Source organism: Uranotaenia lowii, chromosome 2, assembly GCF_029784155.1.
Source record: "Uranotaenia lowii strain MFRU-FL chromosome 2, ASM2978415v1, whole genome shotgun sequence".
Classification (NCBI taxonomy): domain Eukaryota; kingdom Metazoa; phylum Arthropoda; class Insecta; order Diptera; family Culicidae; genus Uranotaenia; species Uranotaenia lowii.
This window is the reverse complement of record NC_073692.1, coordinates 172184056-172190772: the sequence shown is the minus strand read 5'-3', so window position 1 is coordinate 172190772 and position 6717 is coordinate 172184056.

Sequence of the window (6717 nt, the reverse complement as noted above, 5' to 3'; positions counted from 1 at the left end):
ACCATTAATCAAGCCATTTTTATTTATCAGCTTCGAAACTTTGACGAAATTTGAGCGACATAATACGCCTGATCATGCAGGAATTTGCCAGAGCAAAACAAAACCTAATTAAATCATTGTTTTATGCAAAACAAGTGCTTTTCAGCATGAAAAAAGTTTTATTAAAAATTACTTAATAAGAAAGTAAAATTTTGAACCTTCGCACTGGTCGGTAGATTAATGAGAGAAATTTGACGTTTGATTTTTTTTTTGCTTTTTTTATTCAGTCTTCCTCCCCCAGGGAAGAGTTTCTCAACGAATAAATGTAAATGAAGATCATCGAATGGCCAGATTCCATTGAAATAAAAAAATAGATTCCGCTTTGTTCAAATGTGTGTTTCAGAAAAGGTATGGAAATAATTATAAAAATTTATGAAATCATTCAAAAATAATGTGTTTTAAGGAGAACTGAAAAGCAGAAAAATTAACAAACAAAAGAGTACTGATGCATTTTAATTAAATAAAAACCTTTTCAATTGTTTCACTAATTAAAAGTAATTTTGAAATTTTTGTTTGTCAATTTTTAATCAAGAACAAAAAATGGCTATCTTGTAGAAGTTATATTCATAACGTCCTTTCAATAAGTTTTTCAAAAGAAACGAATAGCTAAAGCTCGTTACTCCTTGATCGATAAATACTTTTTGGGAGTACTTTAAATTCATAAAATTTAATTTAAATTCATTGTATTCAAAGATAAGAATTTTGGGATTATTTGATTAAATCAATCGCTTTCAAAGCTGAATATGTTTTGAAGAAGAATAATATGTTTTTTTGAGAAATTTGAATTTAAATTTGAGCATTGGTTCGACAATTATCGATCAAAACATTGGTTGAATGATCTGTCATTTTCCGATCGAAACCAATTTCTACCCGCAGTTGAACAAACCTCTTACTAATTTTGAAGATTTGACATTTAACTGCGGAATATTTTTTCACTGTGGTGAGTTCACGTTCACGTTCGAGTTCGAGTTCACAAGAACTGTAAACCGGGCTTTACACTTAAATTTATATTTTTCTTTATGAAATGCATTGTAGGTCATCAGGAAAATAGTAGGGGAGAGTGGGGTATCGTGGGCCATGGGGAAACGTGGGCCACTTTTAATATCTCAGATGTGTGTTGTGATAAAAATCTCAAACCAACTGTCATCGTCGTCGCTTTGCGTGAGCATATTTATATTCCTACACACAAAACTTTCGAGGCTCCACTTAGCAAAAATTAGCTGTTACTTTCCGTTAGCAAAAAAAAATTTTTACTATTGAGTTAGCAATTTCTCGTTTCATCCTGTTTTTTACTGAATTTGAGCGAAAAAATGTATTTGCTACTAGTTTCAGTATTTAAAGTAGCATGGACTCGAACACATTCTTCATTTTTTGCACCATTGACTCAAACCCTGGGTGTTTGTCGCGCGCTCGACTGTTTGACAGCTCTTTTTTCTGTTGATGAAAAAATGTGTGCCCCCGAGTTGGAACTGTTGGAATGGTTTCGTTCACGCTCATTTTTATTTAAACATTTTCGGTTCAAAAATAACCATTTTATGGCTTTGGCCCAAAAACTGCCAATATGGTTATTTTTTAAGAATTTTTCCTTCTCGAATTTCAACCATTTTTGTAGTTCTTGAGCATTAACCACAAAATGTTTGAATACTTTGGTTTTCCTATCGTAGCCATTTTGAAAATTGCCAATTTGCAGACAAACGCGTTTTTTAAAAACTTCATTTTTCCGCGTAGCTGGATCGAGTTCCGGATTAAATCGGTCCTTGTTATTTCGGAGCACATCGAATTTGTTGGTGGTGATCAAAGGTAAATATTTTAATATTCGTCATCTAATAATTGCAACCTCACAATAAACAAATCAAATTAAATTTCAGAACACCGATGAGATATGACCCCGCACGAAAAGCAGAACCCGGATTACACTTCCGGTAAGTTTTAAAATTCCTTAAAAAACTTTTGAATCCTTCCAAGGATGGAAAGGTTGGTTACCTAATAAAGTATTTTTGTTTTAGGTATTGGTGCGAAAATGCAAGATCGGAAGTCGGAAGAGTGACTGTTTTTTCACCATCCGGGAGAAGCTGGAACGAACTGGACTGCTTAAAAAACATCACCCGCCGGTCAAAAATGAATACCTCACTCCCTCGTGAACGAACAGTACTGGAGACAATGATATTTTGACCATTTTCATCTACAAAATGTCACCAAGGTATATCGCCACTTCCAGCGTTGTCCGGCACCGGCGTTATGTTAGTTTTTTTTTTATTTTAATTCGGTAGTATTGGGAGGAGAGGGGCCTTTGATGCTACCGGGTGTTTCAACTGTGTTCATCTAGCGATCTTGCCTTAAAATCTTGTTATAAAGTATCATCTCTGTATGAATAAAATTTACTTGGGAAACAGAACATACCTAATTAAAAAAAAATACAATTGTATCTTGTTGAGGTCATGTGGATTTTTCGATTAACAGCGATAACTGTTTTAATATGATGGATTGGTTTAAATAAATAAGAATACTAAATAGAAACCGGAGATTTTAATGAAAATTTTACTATAGAAACTCTTCCAAATCTGCAAATTACACAGCTCTTTAAAAAAACGGTTAAAGAATAACCTTTTTTCAACTTCTCCGCTAGAATCCCATTCGGTTGAAAAATAACCATATTCGAACTTCTCCCCTAGAAGTCATTTTATGACTTCTCATGGAGAACTCATAAAATGACATTTCCCGGGAAAAGGTCAAAAATGGTTATTTTTGAAACATAAACGGTTTAATAATTTCTAGCGTGTTTGGTAAGAATAAATGAAATTTTTGAATATTATGACACTTTCCATTTCTAATTTCAGCTTTAATCGATGGAACTTCCTCTTTCGCATTCGGGGAACAAAAACCGGTGAGCCCGTTTCCAAGCAGGAGATGATCAAGATGGAAGATACTGTTCGGTTATGTTTTTGGATTTTATTTATCCTTGTGTGCAAGCCCGGAATCAGACTGCAGTTGAAACGGTGCCGCAGGATTTATCACTGGAAACTGGCGCGGAAGCAAGGAATCGATTTTTTTTCGTAAAAGGAGGAGGAATTTTAGTGTCCGCTGAAGTGCCGTCAGACTTGGGAGCTGCATGGATCCGCTCAAGCATAGACAGCACACAAGGATCGATTTGGAATTTCTCAAGATTTCCCGGTAAGCTGAGCCATTCATGATTAATTCAGGGCTTTTATTTTTAGTTTCATTTTTTTCTTTTGGATTAATTGTAAAACTTCTAACAGTCAACAAATGTATTTTGTTTTATATATTATACAGCAATCATCCGGATTTGAGACTACGGTAATCGGAAAGAAATCCAAATGGCCACAACATTTGGACTAGTTTTGTAAGTTCTTTTTGGAGAATTAATTTATTTCACACTATGTACATGCTATTAACCCAAAAGGGCACTGTGAACTTTATTTCCGCTCCCTTGATAGGCGTTAACCAAATAAAACATTAAACATGTTGCTTCTTTTTATTGAAAAAATGTATTCATGTAGAGCAACAATTTACCGCTTTGAGAAAGTGAAAAATAATTTGAAAGAATTCATTCTATAACTCTTAAATATTTTCAGGTCTTTGAATCATCTATCCTTACCTGTGGAGAACGCAAGTCTTAGAATTGTTGTGATTGGCTGGATTATGGGTGAGTATCTTCGGTTTTCATTATCTTACGCATTGATCAGGTGGGCTCAAGGCTAAGAACTTTGAATCAGACAAAATTTTGTTTTATTTTGAAATTTGATTCTAAAAACTCTATCTTATCTGAAATCATTATCAATTCGATTCATTCGGATAGATTCGTATTATGAATTTTGTTGCCGAATTAAAAAGAAGGTTCTCTAATGAATTTAATAATGATAAGTTTTTCTTTTGATTGAATGTGTAGAACTATCAAATACTACTTTTTTTCAAATTTATATCATGTGATGTGGAAGGATTTTTAAAAATTACATAGGAATCTATTCTAAAACTTTAATCTAAATTATTATCTAATCAATAAGTCAACAGACATCAAATAAAATAAACAACGCTTAACAACGCTATTACCTATATTAAATTAAACTGGTATCTGAGTCTAAATCATAAAATGTTCTTAAATCGAAAATTTGAAACACAAATCTTATCCATAAATCCCAATCTTAATTTTGAATCTGAGGATTTAATTTTAATTTGCATTAGATTAACGATTTCGCACTACAAATGACAACCGCGTTCGGAGATCACATTTTTTTTATAATACCTATTCATGAAGCTTTGAACTTATCTCTTTTTTAGCTTCTTCTTCGGATGCAGACATGCTATTTGAGGGGACAATCAATGCAAACATCCAACTTAAGGTGATTTGGCCGGCACTGGAACCCTTAGAAGAGCCTCGTTTTATGATCAAAGAAAGCAGAAGTGTTAAGCTAGAGTTCCGAATTTTACTGGTGAGGAAAACAGTGCGAAGAAAGGAGGTGGAAAATAAATAAAAACCAAAATAAATTGTTCTTTTTACTAAAAAGAAATACAATCCAATCATTGAAACCAACGTAACGGAAAAATTAAAAATTAACTCAAATTCTAGTATTTTTTTAAATAAAAAAAAATGCTAACATTTTAGCAAACATTCATTTATTTACTTAAAAATTAGTAAAAAAATTAGCCTGGACACTTTTTACTATTTTGCTACAATTTTAGCAAAAAAAAATTGCTAAATTGATTGCTAACTTTCTAGCTGGTCAAATTTGAGCAAAATTTTGCTAAATTCCGGCCTCGAAAATTTTGTGTGTATATGTTGTTGACTGAAATACGCATCATATGCTTTTTTTATTTATCAAACTAAAAAAACTTAGAAAATTTTACTTACATTATTAAAAAAACACCCGCTAAATTCATCGATGGGGTACCTAAAGTGCATAACAAAAATATGCTCATACGCTTATGATGTTAGTTTTGTCATGATCTTTCACGTGGAAAAGGAATTTTTGATGAAACATCAATAAGTCACACAAACGCATCCAATTTGCAAATCATAGCTTGAGGGGAATCGTGGGCCACACATCTTGAATCACCTATATTTTTATCTTTTTATACACATTCAGAACTTAAAATACGTTTTTTTCTATCTGTAAAATTTTCTTATGCCAAATGAAGAGTTATGGAATTTTTTTTGTCTATCTTATAAAAGAAATTTTTCAAAACGTTCCCAAGCTTAGTTTTGGAATCTATGCGATCATGCACAGCTCTCTTTTTCATTTCATCATCTGAAATTGCTTTAAAATAACAAAATGAATAAGGAAATCACAGTTTTGGGTCAACTCATAAACTTTGCATGTTATTTGGTCAGTTTGGATTTGGTGGCCCACGATTCCCCACCATTTTTCAAAATTCAAAAAATATTACTTTTTTTCAAGCAGTTAGAATTTGAGGAAAATAACTTATTAAAAATTTAAAAAAAAATACCTTATGATACCTTGAAAATGTAGAAAACCAAACCATTTTTTATTTTGATTTTATCTTTTAAAATAAAGAAGTTATGGAACAACGAAAAAAAGTGGCCCATGATTCCCCACTCTCCCATAATATTAAACAATGTTAAAAAATGTTCAGAATGCAAACTCGTGTCAATTTTGGTTAAATTTTCATCGTCCTCCAGAAGCCATATTATATTTCTCACAATTTATTTAGAAGAGTTGGTATAAACATTGTGATCATTCATAGATAAGGAAAAAAAATACAATTTTCATTAGAAGAGTAAATTATTTTTTTATTGTCTAGCTCTATAAAGCTTTTCTTTTAATTTTTGCTATATTATTCTGACTTATGAACCATTTTTTGGTAATTTCTTCGAAAAAAAAAATGCTTTTCTAGAATTTAAAAAGCGAGCGGCAGCTCCCTTTTTTCCCGGTTTCCTGGTCTCTTTCTTAATCCAGATTCGATAGAAATTTTAACCCATCCAGAAATAATAACATTTTCGCACATCATTTGTGCTTTTTACTTTTCGATTTATACTTTTGAACAATCGGTATATGTGTAGGATTAGAAAACATAATTGACAATTTTCTATAGTTTCGATTCCCCGCATCAAACAGTGATAAAATCAAATCATGGACGTCATCCTAATGAATTGTTATGATGTAGTTCAAATACCTTAGAGCAAGTTCACTGGTTGAGATGGAGTTGGAAATTTCGAAGGTTTACAACACATTTGCCGTACACCGGTGTTGGGAAAATCTGATATTCGAACAGTTTCGCGCTGCAAAATTTGTATCGTATAACACTTTTTGGCTGAGGGTGATAGAAAAACACGATATTTTGCAACACCGAACCGAGTGATAGAGTCGGCGTTGCAATACAGTATTCGTGCATGAAACGCTTAGGTGCTGCCATCTATCTTATGCTCAAAACCTCAGTTGAGGGGAGAATAAAGGAAATTGAGCAATTTCAGGATTTAAACATAAAGTGATATTTTCTTTTTTTTTAAATCTTTTATCACTTAAATTGATACGAATTGCAATGAAGTTAATCAACTCTTTAAAACTTACAGCCAATTTTTTTCATGCCCTTGCCAATCGAATACATTTTGAGGCGCAGAGATGCCAGATAGCTGGGTGAATAAATAAATTCTGTATGTATGTTTTGTTTGAGCGGTTTTCGGGAGTAGGAAATTGTTTCGCT